General features: G+C 42.8%; 1 long non-coding RNA gene across 1 annotated transcript; it reads left to right on the top strand.

Moving 5' to 3' along the window:
- Positions 1–4477: 4477 nt before the first annotated feature.
- On the top strand, positions 4478–8936 carry LOC142774437 (uncharacterized). The gene is made up of 2 exons (XR_012886398.1): positions 4478–4944; positions 8601–8936. It is a non-coding gene; the product is annotated as an uncharacterized LOC142774437 (long non-coding RNA).
- The last annotated feature ends 4962 nt before the right edge of the window (positions 8937–13898 follow it).

Raw genomic sequence — 13898 nt, forward strand, 5'->3', positions numbered from 1 at the left:
CACCTTAAAGTGATACGAGGTTACAAGAAAAAACGACACCAGTAACGTCCAAAGCAAACAAGTGGCTTTATCATAATTCGCCTGACGCTTTCAAGTGCTACATCTTGAAAGCATAATTGTTTGACGAGGGAATCGAAGGCTCACTGATTCATTTTCTTAAGTTGCAAGTTATGGCCTTACGTGTCTCCCCTATCAATCAAAGATAGTTATTTTCGCTGAAAAACAAACATTTACAGAGAAAAAATCTACTCATATTGAGCATTACTCTCACCCTTAGCTGGATTCACGTCTATACTCACGTCTGCTCATACGCATTCAGAAGCAGTATCCTTCATAGAGAATTTCAATATTTATTCATCAGAGGCGGGAATTACGTATGGTGATGCCTTGTACTCCTTCCCCCGCCGGCTGCCAGTGGAAGGTCTTAATATTATATCTCATGTTGCTGTCTGTTTTAACAAAAATGTACTTGCTGTTTGCAAGCACTCATAACTCATATTTGAAAGTGCTAATAAAAGAAGCCAAGAAGAGCACCGATTAAGTCAGATATTGGTAATAAAGAGCATTGACACCATAATCGAATTGAATAATTCTGATCGACTCGCTCCGACTCTCTCAGACTCAGATATAGCCATGAGTGTGAGCCCAAGGGAGTCTGAGAGAGTAATGTTTTGGTGAGTTGGAGTCCGAGGGAATCCGGCCCAGAAAACCTTTGGTGAGTTTGAGTCCGAATGAGTATTAAAGGCAGAAAATAGTTCATGAGAGAGTCTGGGCGAAATCTACAATTTTTGCCTACCTATGTATCGTACGTGTGTCGTGTTCTTTTGTTCCTATTCTCTGAAGTTCACCCTATCGTAGCATTGAAAGAAAAATTCTTTGATGCAAATGTATTTCCAAACTCATTATGAAAAGGAGCAATATTGCACATTCAGTACGGTGCAGTCGTATCTACCGCGCACTTGCCACATTTAAAGATGAAGAAATTAAAAATTGGTTGAAATATCCTAAGCACCCTTGGGCTGCACTGCCTTCTTTCTCAAATTTAGCAGTTTTTTACTCGCCTTCTTTTCTGGCGTGTAGTCGTGATTTCGTTTCTGCGTTAATTAGGCGTGTAGAGTGTCGTTTAAATGAGAAACTACTTCCTTTCTTTCTACTTTTACAGAACCCCAGTTACGAAAACAGTCCAACCATTTTGCTACTACGGTCACTGGAATCGTAAAAATAAGTTTAATAATTTTAATTGCAAGGAGACGTACAGGTGGCTCATACATAAGGGAGTTAAAAGTCCGTTTATTTTTTTAGCGAATATTACAGCTTTCTACAAAGGCAAAAAAAAAAAGAAACATTTCAGTTCAACCTGAGTGACGCGTCAAGTGTGACATGGAATCCGGATAATCTCTTGGAGCCTATTAATCTCACTGCAGCAATTGTGAAATGGGTATGTACGCTCGTACTTATCGACTCGCGTCATGCTTAGTTTGTAGTGGCAATATAGACAGCACCGATAAAAATTCCTGTTCCTAGTCTGACTCCTCATTCTACTGTGAATAACACATGTCGAGTTGGTTTTTTATTACAAAGCAAAAAACAGCCTACATGTTACGAGGACGGACTTAAAGAGCATTGTGGAAAGGTGGAGCGCCTGTACCTCGTTTTCCTTCTCTGTGTTATCGTAAAGTATGCGCTGAATTCCTTTGTTTCTACAATGAAACACACTATAGTAACTTGGGAAGATTCGTTTCGTAGAGCCAGTTCGGTACCTTGGTTACATTACAATTTATTTCCAAAAACATTAATATTTACTTACTTATTTATTTATTTTTTTATATTTATTTATTTATTTATTTATTTATTTATTTACTCTGTGTACCCATGAAGGATCATCACAGGAAAACTATCTTCCCTTATGCCAACCTAACAATTCAAATAGCAAAAATGAGATGACATGGAAAGTTACTAAAAATCAAGAATGACCACAGATGTACTTCAGTGGCAAAACTAGAAAAAATCCATATGAAAACGATCTAAAAAAGTAAAGAATATAAAATATAGGAGAACGATGCAGATAACTGTGATGAACGAGAAATTTTACGCATCGGTAGGCACCCAGCTTACCGTTACATATTAGGTATTGCACCTTTCCGATTTCGGTAGGTAAAGAATTAGGAAGGCAGCGTAATGAATATGAATAAATACGTAAAAAAATAAATAACGATGATACCGGCAGCTCATTATTGAGTAACATGTATTTCATTTTTTATCGATGTCTAAAGTGAATTCTCTGACGTGGACCTCAATCTAAACCCCCGGGCCTATCGGCGAAAGATGCACTTGATATATTATCAGATACCAATTGTTTTTGCCTAAATTTTCAGCAACCGAAGCATCTGCTTCTGTTATTGAAAACAGCTCTGGAGATTTCACTCTAGAGGACCATGCAAATTTGCGGTAGTGTGCCGTCATCCTTCGTAAAGACGGAGAAATAGTCACTGAGATACTTAGAAGAAGTTGTTATCTGCTTTTATGGTTCTGTCGTCGTTGCAATTTTTTTTATTTATGCAGCTCCAGAAGTCTGGTTGGGCTGGTTTGAAAACGTTTCTCGGTGTATTGTGAGGTAAAACTATTTGTCAGTCATACTTTTTTTTCATTTTATGCATTGCATAGTAGTGTTGAGATTGGCATATATGTAATCAAAAAAGTTAGCTTTCAGCAATTTTTTTCATCTTCTTTACACTGGGCATGTATAACTTCACACATTTCCTATAGATTACGCTTACTAGATATCGTCTTTGTCATCGGTAGGTAATTATTTATAAAAATAAGATATAATAGCTTTTAACGCAAGTCATGAGGCATCGACCTTGGTATTGCTGTTACAGGAACGCTCCACAGACTATTCGTGCCCATCAGTTACGTAATTAGATATATTAGCACTGTTAACTTTATTGTAGTTAGAGTAAGTGACTCTTCGAGGGATAATAGTATCGTGAAGAAGTATTGTGTAAAATGTGATATCGTTGCCACAAATACCATCTAGTAGGCTGTATTTAGTTTCTTCGCTTATGTAGTGATGGCTAATAAATATTAAATGAAATATAAAACAGGTGGATGCTTGTACACTGCACACGTCTAGGTTCCGTTTCTACTTGAGTAAGCTTCAACGATGGCGTAAAACGCAATTACACATCCACACAGTGTGAATGACACTGTATTGTCTGGCAGTTCACTTAGTGAGCGTTAAAAATTGCATGCGATTATAATACTGGATAACAAGGCACGTTGCTGCGTCTACTCGTGCAATCGGTGCATAGAATTAAGGTTGTACGTAGGACGTTCATGTGTGCAGAGTAGGATTACCGTTCATTATTCACAGCTCAGTTTACGAAAAGATAGCGTCATCGCTCGAAACATAGAGCAATGCTAGAAATAGAATTTCTTTTTTATCTAGAATCACCTCCCCTCCGCCCTGCGTATGTGATCTTTCCGAATGCTAGCGTTGTTGGGAGGAGCTATCTCATGATCTTTATCCTTTGCTGTTAGCCAAGTTTTTGCTAGCGTTACAATATCTGGTTCAAACGTGACAAGCAAAGCTTCAAGTACACTTTTTTATAGATAAGCGATTTACAAGTGACATGTAAATTTTGCAGAAATGCTGGCTTGGAGAAGTAGATTGCCATTAATATCTTCGTCCCAGAAGAACACATGTTATTTTATTCGCTCGTTATCATAAAGGATCTTGTCAGCGGATTCTTTTTTTTTTTTGCTTTGGCAGCTTCCCGCTATATTTTTCACAAAAATCGCACCCATGCTGAAAAAATCTCTTGAAATAAAAAAAAAACTTGACTCCTTCAGTTTGGAACAGTTTTTCCCAAATTCATCTTTTGTCTCTACAGTAAATATTTTTCAGAATTGCTGGCCATTTCTTTTACAGATATCTGGCCTGACTAGTTGGTGAATGCACCTGATGCTTCCAACTTCAAGTCTAACGACTTCTTTTATTGCATTGTCGTTATTGCGGGTAGAGCAACATCTTCGTTTTTTTTTTTTACTTCTTCTTGCATGCTATACACTATTAAATGTGATCGTCTGGAGTGATTTTCATGGTCATCCAATCGTAGGGCTGGTGTTCAAACGACTTTGCGTGTGTTACCGACAATTTCCGTGAAAGACGAAATGTTTTGTCTAAGGTTGTGGTTCTTGCTGATCGTCCAATGCGTACCGGCACTCTTCCTTTACTTCTTTGAAGTCACATAAGCGTTATTCTAGTAGGCTTGAAATTTCCGGTGTACCGGGACCCGTGCTGGATTCTACGTCACCGGCTAAAAGTAATAATTCTATTAGATGTACTATGTACAAGATAAGTTCACACGGTAGCTTGGCGTAATACAGCACAATTAAACAATACTCCATTACGAATATCTCCTAAAGAAATAAACCTACCTGCTGCCAAAATTTTACAGCACTTGAAGTTGGTCTGTAGGCCGAGGACTAGGCTATACAGTATAAAGCAATACGCAGTTGATTAATTGTTATATATCTGTAGACGAGAACTATGCCCATATTGATACATGGCAATGGTGACCTGTGTCGTCAGAAACAATTGAGCATATATTTTACGCCCCTCTAGCGTACACAGGGGAATGTCAGAAACTTAGTGCCTCGACTGCACGTTTTCATAATGGATCATTAACCGATGAGTTTGTATTAGGTCATTGGCCGACCGCCAGCAGCGAAACTATGGTTATAAAAGTGGTTGTAGCCTTCCTACAAGTCACTGTGTTGGAGGCACGTCTTGATATTTGTCCCAACGTGTAGCAACTATGTTGTCTTCCTCCCTAACTCACCATCGCTGTTCATTACTGTTTCTGCGCCATGTACCCATTCCGCTGCGTATACTAACAGGCCAAAGCACTTTAAATCTCAGGCCACCATATCTACCTTCGTGTAAGTTCTTGTTCTGTCTTCATTATAATAAATAATAATGTAATATTTATTGAACATTTAACCTTATACTGCCAAGAGTCAGATGCCACCCGCTATGCAGTACGTGAATAAAAAAAAAAAAGCTGTGGAAGGCCAGCAGTGAGAGGTGAGAGAGATACCTGTTGCATGCACTAACGACGTGTTATAAAAATTTGCCTGCTTGGTTGCTAATAAATTACCCGTATTTTTAGCGATCAAAAAGGTACGATGATAGTTTCGATCTGTGTATCTATCTATCTATCTATCTATCTATCTATCTATCTATCTATCTATCTATCTATCTATCTATTTCGCGACCTGCGTCTAGGTGCTTTCGTGACAGCCTCCTGAACATGGCGTAGACCAAATTGACTTGGAAGGTTAAGAAGGTGTGACTAATATGAGCGTCGGATCACCACCTGGATGATGTGAAGATCTTTTCGCGTGCGGTACATACCCGTGATGCATGGGCCACGTATGTGGGTATGCGCCGCGCAGGTTATCCGCAGTTTATATCTACCCAAGGACGGGGAGAACAAACATTGGTAATTCTGAATGCGTTAATGAAACCTGATTTCCGCAGCATTTACCCGACAAATGCAAAGAATAAAAGTCTGCCGAAATTGAACCCAAACATTCTGCGTGGCAGTCCGGTATTCTACCAGAGTTCCGTCACTTGTCTTCAAACTGCTTTGTAACGGCAGGGGTAATGTCACTGCAGCGGCAATTGCAGTTGCAGTGCTTGCTATCTAAATTCACAACAAATAAGTGGACACTACAAATGCACACTTGCGATAAAATTGTAAATTTTGGTTAACTTCAGCTGTGGTTTTATTGTTGCCTCCGCTTTTATTGCATTCGTACAAACTGGATATCTACTGCTTGGCGTTGTAATTCTCTGCCGTTTTGCCTGCCGTCGTGATCGCCAGGTGCCTTCGAACTACCAATGTTGCATGGCTTCCAGTGCTACGCTAACAATCGAATGGCGACCGCACATTCTCTCGGAGCTAGAGAGCTTTGGGAAAAAATTGGCCTCGTGTCTGCATGTTACACTGCAAATGTCGTCGAAACACGATAGTCTTGCGTTTGGAGAGAGTGAAGAAAACGTTATTTGATGTTCTGCGCAAGAAAATCGGGGAATGGTATTCTGAAGGCGCTGCGTTAGAGTGCCTCGAACGTGCAGCGGAGGCGAATGAGCGCATGAAGTCCCGTCACACGTGAGACACGAGCGCTATCTGGAAGTTATATTGGAAAACGAAGCGCACGGCGTGTGCACCCGTCTCTGAGGTTATGAGGTGTAGAACGCAAGGCGACGGGTAGGTGCCACCACCGTGTCTTCAAAGCAAAGCATCGGAAACACTTGCCTTTTCGTGCAAGCGTTGCATGGTCAGCGCAGCGTGATAAACGCTACGGTCCTCAGAATTACTTATATATGCCTTTTCTAGTAAGAAGTACAAATACATAATATTGACGTGTTGTTATGGTATCGAATATATCTGCATTAATTGCTTTTTAATTAGGCAAGCGCACAAGTATGAACGCTGAACTTTGAGCAATATTGGTGGGCGCTGCGGATAGGGTCGGCCATTTATAGTATCGTTTGGCCACTTTAGTGTCGTTTAAGGTACCGTTAAGGGCAGACAGACAAATGTACAGACAGACAGACAGACAGACAGACAGACAGACAGACAGACAGACAGACAGACAGACAGACCAAAAGTTTTGCTTTGAAGGTCCCCAAGAAAGGCTATCATCTTTAAAAAATAAAATTGGTGCGTTACCATATACCGTCTTCGCAATGATGCCACGGTGTAGTATATATACGAAGGCATGTGGCAGCAGTTTTGCTCCAGTAAAGCAACGACCTCATAGCTGTTTTTACACGCATTTACTATCACGTTTCTACGACCATCTAGTCTAACTGGACCACTTCCGAGCATTTAGCTCAGGAAGGAAATAACCTCGAGGCTGCCTTTGTAGGTTGAACTATTCACCAGCAGGCATTTTCCCAACGTGTCCTGGTACGTATACACGGCAGAAACCTCGCTCACCGCTTGCCGCCTCGGGCTCTGCGTCGGTATCTCACACTGAGTCATCAGGGACAGATGCCAGGACTATGTCCTATTCACCGTGGCCAACGACGCGGCCACCAAGCCGGTAATAAAGAGCAGCGTAGTGCGTAGCAACCAACTCACACATACCGACTGACAATTTTTGAAGCTTGGCGTGCAGTTTGTAGCGTCGTAAGCTACATTAGCGTATGTATGACCGTCTTTGAGAAGGGCCAGCATTTTCTCGTGGCTCATCTTATTTCATGTTTCAATAGTGGGGACTGAAAAACTGTGTTTGATAACTCAATTATAAAAGGATGACAATGATGATCGTACACAATAGTTCGATGATCTTCAACTCCCTGCCTTTTATTTCCTCTCTGTTCCTCTTCCTTCGACATCTGATGATGTTCACTGGATGTTGGTTTAGGGGGTGTGATGTAGTGGCATAGTAACGGAAGTTATGGAGAGTGAATCAGAATATAAAAATAGTTCAAATGTTCGAGGTGATGACAAGCAGAAAGACTGAACTCAATAAAAATAGACACTAGATGAGGAAGACATATTGCAGTGAGAATATATCAAGCACATGGCTTCCTTCTGAACAGGCTGCACTAATGTCACGTACTTTGCGAGGGTTCCATATCTCAGAGCCGTCCTTGGGCAGCGGACGAGCCAAATAAGCAGTCTTTCGTTAGAAGGGGCCGGATGTAGGGTGCGCAGCAGTTACCCTATAGCCTTTTCAACACCTGTTTGCACGTTCAATGCGATAGGGCCAAGACAGATTATAAGTGAATGCAAAATCTAGGTATGCACATTAGGACACATTTGATAAATGTGAACCACTAAACTATTAGTTTAAACTAGGCAAAGACCACTTTATAAATGCCATTTAGACAGTTTTTCTAAGTGAATGTGCATCTGCCAAGTGTCATACCACGATTGAGTTTATGTTAATAATTCACTACGGAGATTTCATGATTAGGAGCTTTAATCTCATAGTACTATACAGCCGGTGAACTCACTCATGAGTTAACTCATTTGGACTCAGACTAAGATCGAGTCGTGAGTCTGAGTATGAGTGAATCCGGGTCAGTAACATTTTCTTGAGCTTGAGTTCGGTTGAAGAAATTTTTTGTTAGTGTGGGTCCGATTGAGTCTGGCTCAGAAAAATATTGGTGAGCCTGAGTCCAAGTGAGCAATAAGCACAAGATATACCTCCTCAGTGACTCTGAGTGAGCTCCACAATTTTCGCCCACCTATGCATATAACAAAATAATCATCAGCGTACATGCGGATTCTAACCGGACTGGTACGTGCTAAGTCACATATGTAAATCACAAAGAGTAGCAGAGCCTTGGGGCACGTTAGACGTTACATTGAGAACAGAGGATTCAAAATATTTTTTTTTAAATCCACTTCTGGCAGTGAAGGATGACAGAGAACGTCTTTAAATGTTTCGAATACGACACAATGCCCGAAGCTTTTGAGGAATTCGTGAAAATTGATTCTATTTATTCCACCTTGGTTATATCTGAGGTTTTAAATAGGAAAGCTATTTATGAAGTTACATTTTGTCTGTTTCAGAAATGCCCATTCAGTGCCGAAGTCGACTTCAAAGGATGGTTGGCTTATACGCTAAGAGTAGTAAGAGGAGACTACCCCAAAAGTCATGCTTTACCTATTGGATTATACGAAAACGAGACAACTGGACTTTTAAAAAACGGTATGGATGGAATAAAATGCACCATATATGGAACTTATGAACACATATTAGTATGTGGCCCTGAACAAAAGAGGCGGAAAAAAGGACCCAAAGAAGGAAGGAACAGGGAGGAAAAGAAAGGCCAACTAAAAAGACAATAAAAATCCGCACTTGTAAAATATCATCAATAATAAATAAATCGACAAAGGTATGAGAAACAGGTCCCCTTTTAGTTCTAGGAATAAAATGATGCATTTGCCTGACCTTCGGGTGAATGTCTTTAGGTCAGATGACTGCCACGTTTGCTTTCCTATTCCACAGCCTACGTTATGATTATGCATAGATGCAAATTTTTGGATGAATGCAACACTTACTAGACACTGAAAAGCAAAAACACAACTTTGTTTGATGCGTGCCTCTAAAAGCACTCGCATGATGACGGGCGCCTTCTGCAACACTCCAGGCGTCGCACTTTTCTCTCAACAGCGTGCGTAATGAGACGAGCAAAAAGAAGCTATCAGCGCTGATTGACACCGCGTGAAATTACGCAATTTTCACACCCTGTTCTGGTTTCGCTGGACCGCACGCAAAGTACTTCAGCACGAACGCTGAGCTTCTTGTGCCGTATCAGTTGGGCGGAGTCCTGCATATTAAATTTTGCCAACTTTCTTTTCGAGGTGGTCGTCGTGCCAGGTCTGAATCTCGCAATATTTATTTTTATAAGAAGCATTGCCCTCAAAAATCTCACATAAAATTTCTTCTTAGCATTTGCTACAAACGGTTTCATGATTTTTTTTTTTCGTAGCATGCTCCCAGTATGTATATGTCTGCAAGGGAAGGTAGAACGCTATGTTTGCCCTGCTACCAGGCCTGTGTTATAAACGTTGCTCTAAAAGAGGTACGAATTCTTGTTCCTCGTTTTTTTTTTTTCAAATAAGCGGCAAGTTACCAACACACCCATATTTGAACATCTGGTTACACTAACTAAAGCCACATTTATTTACAATGCGATAGCGGTAAAGAGTTCGTTTCGCAGAAGTTACAGCGTCAGCGTTATTAGTTATCAGCGAAAATAAGCATCGTTTCTGTGACCAAAACAATCGAGAAAGAAGCAAATAAATCGAGAAACGTTTCTGGATCCAAGTGAGGATTGAACCCAGACCACCTGCTTGGCAAGCGAGTGTTCTACCAAAGCCATACACAATTTTAAACAGCTTTGAAAAACAAACACTACGAATATCATGTAGTGGAGCAAGTCTTCTTAAGACACGATGTATTGTACAGCTAAGTAAAAGCGTAGAATCGTGCCATGTATCCAAACATGTTAATTGAGCTACGCGTGGATGTTTTAAAGGGTCTCTGCAACACTTTTTGGGCATGGTGAGAAAACGCTGTCGATCGGTAGTCGAAGCTCCGGAGAACACGCGAGCCAAGTATTATAGCGCAGCACGTCGTCCGGAATTCAAAATAAATTATCAAAATCGGCAAAAGATTGCTTTCTCTTCTCTCAAGAAATAACGGAAGACGCTCAAAAATAACTCGTAGAAGTCCGTCTATCAGTCCATTGGCTGATTTTAACATAGCGTGCTCAGTCAATACTGCGACCATCACGGGAGGCCACGACTTGTCCACGCGCACATGCGCGATGACCCTGAGAAAGCCGCGTATTGGAAGAAAAAAAGAAAAATTGCTCAAGGGACGGGGCACGCGTGACGTATTTTCTTTTCCCATGCCATCTCTCTCTGCTTAGCTTCCAGCGCTTTTCTCGAAGAGAGAGAAGGATCACAGCATGCGACAAATTTTCGTAACTCCGCACGTAGTGGGTGATTCCATAAAAGCTTTTTAGGGTTTAATTCCTGAGGCAATGAGCTCTTTTAATGATTCCACTGCAAGGTTACTTGAAAAAGTGCTTTAGGGCCCCTTTAAAGTACCACCCATTACAAAGCACTCAGATATATTTTCTCATCACCAGCCACAAAAGCATGTGGGAATTGAGGCTAGCCCGCTGACTTTGCGCAGGTTTTCCCGCCTTTTCTGCCGTTGTCATGTCCCGACATGTCTCCCCTCCTCCGCTGTCTGCCGCACTGGGAGAGCGGAGTGCGTTAAACCCCCTCACCCGGTAGCGGATGTTGACTGTGGCGCTGCGCGCGGAGTCTCCCGAGATGTTTTCGCGTGCTGCGTCGCGAGTGGGCAGATACTCTACGGGACAGCTAACGGTGAGCCACGCAATCTTTTCCGTCCGTCGACTCCCGTCGCTCGGGGCTCGTCGGACTTCGTTGACGGCGCCTCGCGCCCGAGGCGAACGCTCACCCGTTGTTGCCCCTCTGCGTACGCTCGGCCGAAGGGCGGTACGGTGTCCTAGTGCGTGGCCTGGCTACGCCGACCCGTCTCCCTCCGAAGCCAACGCGAGCGCCTTTGCCCTTGCTCGAGAAACCGGGCGTTGGTCCCAGTGTCTCCGTGGATCACCTTTACCGCGGAGACGTGCTCGTGGCACCCTGTGTAGTACTTTTATGCCCGTGGCGTGGATAAGCCCATTTGCTTTCCCGCCACGCCTTTGCAACGGGCTGTACTGCGTTTGGTGTTGCCACAGACAATAAAGTGTTGCGACCTTGAGCAGTATCGTGTTCTCGCCACGGCGACGGTTAACGCGTGCCCTGCGGCTCGCTAAGACCGGACCCACGCTAGTGGCCGCACTTCTTCGGGATGCGTGTACACCTAGTGGCAAAGGCACACGGCTGCTGACCCACGGGTGTCGCGGGATCAAAAGTGTAGCGGCGGAGGGCGCATTTTCGATGGAGGCGAAAATCCTTGAGGCCCCTGTGGTTAGATTTGGGAGCACATTAAATAACCCAGTAGGCCGAAACTTCGAGAACCCTCTGCTGCATAATCTCTCATAATATGTGATGGCTCTTAAACATCAACAATATTAATTATCTTATGGGCATGGTTCAGGCAGGCGCTGAAAACCGAAGCAAGCTAGAAGCCCAGAAGGCAATGAGCATGAAGCCCGATTGCGCTATCGCGATCTGCTCTTGACAGTGAAGCTCAAGCATCCTCCAAAGTTTTAAACTAAAATATAGCATCGAATAATTATGAGGTGCAATATAGTGAGCACTTTAAAGCTCGCAATGAACTATGCATATAATACGGATCCGCAAGATTAATAAAAGCAGGTTTCATATGGAGAAAGAGTGAAGCAATATGAGAAAAGTAGGAACGCTAACTAGACTGCGTCAAGTCTGCTGTCCTACCCACAAGGAGAGGGAAATATGGGTGTAAAAGAAAGAAAGAAAATAAGAGACACTGCATACCACACCCACGGTGCAGGGTTTCGCGGTTTCACAGTTGGTCGCTCAGTGATATAAGCTGCCTTCAATAACTGCATAGAAGAGCTCATGTGGCTTTCTGGGCTGATGATGAGACCATGCACCCGAAATATTTTATTGAGTGAAGGGCCGATGATCCAGTCTTCTCAAGGTGCACTGGAGAGCCCGGCGATGTTGCTAGAAGTCGCAACAGTGGCACAAGACATAGTCAAGAGTTTCTACACAGTTTCAGGTATCACATTTGAGCGAGTCAGCCACACCAATGCGGTAGCTAAATAAGTTGGTCAACGCAACACCACCCACAGCAGACACAACACTGTAGCATTGCGTTGTGAAGTCTTTGATGGCAGGTGTAGTCAAGGGTAACGATTCGAGGTTGGGCGGGTGACTACTGGAGTTCAGTTGAGTATTTCAATGCGTAAGCGTCGCATTTTACACGACGTGACGAAGTTCTCTAGCAGCGTCGACACATGAGAGGAGTATGAACCGTGTGGGAACTCCGTCATAGACACATCGGGTAGCGTTATCGGCGAGCTAATACCAGTGCTGATCATACCACAGCAACACGGCAGCCATTGAAAGACTATTTCTTGGTAAGTGGGTCATATTCTATGACACCAAATCACGCCCTCAATGCAAGGAAAGTCTACAACGCGGAAGCTATGTTTGGTGTCTCAAAAGAAGTTAGCCATCGCGCCACCAGGTCATATAAAATAAATGTAAGCTTACGTATTCATATACGATTTATGTAGATAGCACGATACGTACTCTAGACACGCCTTGGTGCTTGCCTATTACAAGTGCAACAAATGCGGCATTTTTCACGTCGTTGTTCCTATACGCAGTCCGGATACGGCACTGCAGATGTTCAAGGAGAAATTCGCTCATGTTCGCCAATGCCAACAAATTGCTTGCACAGGAAACCGCATCAAAAGGGGCAATACCAATACGTAGACGTTTTTATAGGATTCATTCAATATTGTTTAATGCAGTAATATTAATGTACAGGGTAATGGGCGTCGGTAAGGATGTTCAAAAAGAGCCATTGCCCCCATAGTGACAGCTTTACACGAATTCACAGTCCGTAAGAAAAAAAATACTATTGGCGTCCATGTACTAAGTATAAATTCGCAACCTGTTCGAGTACAAAACAGTGCATGGACAGAAGGGCCCACTGGCACCATGGAGTATTATTGTCCATAAGCCACGGCAAATAGGCATCACGTGTCACCAAGGACCAAAAAATGCTACAAAATTAGAAATAACAAAAACTCAAAGATATTGTTACGGATGTGATGGGTTTATTTACACTGAAAAGCCAGCGCTCAACCGTCACTGCCGAATCACCATCACTCGAGACCGTTCTTCTTCTTCTTTTGCGCTCTTTCAGTTCATGTTACATTTTCCTTAGGACCAGACGAGGCTCACCGAGCGAGTAGAAGCGTTCGGTTGTAGTAGGGCTTCAATCGGGCAATGTGCACAATTTGCGTCTTACACGAACGCCGGTTCTGAGCAGTCACTTTCGCAACGACATACGTGACGTCAATCAAGCACTGAGTTATGACGAATGGTCCTCAGTACTTGGAAAGAAGCTTTTGGCAAAGCCCCTTTTTTCGAACAGGTGTCCACAGCCAGACAAAATCACCCATACCAAAAGTCACAGGTGGGTGTGCTGCGCGCCGCAACGGTCTTTAGCGTGAGCGTGGGCGGAAAGAGTGCCGTCTGTGGCTGAAAATTGGCTCGCATTTAAGAACAAAATGTCAGAATTAGTGGACAGGTATGTGCCTCTTATCTGTATTGTTCTTGATAACAAAAATCTCTGGTTTAGTTCATCACTGCACAAAACTGCGAAAT

This window comes from Rhipicephalus microplus, chromosome 10 (genome assembly GCF_043290135.1).
Source record: "Rhipicephalus microplus isolate Deutch F79 chromosome 10, USDA_Rmic, whole genome shotgun sequence".
Taxonomy (NCBI): domain Eukaryota; kingdom Metazoa; phylum Arthropoda; class Arachnida; order Ixodida; family Ixodidae; genus Rhipicephalus; species Rhipicephalus microplus.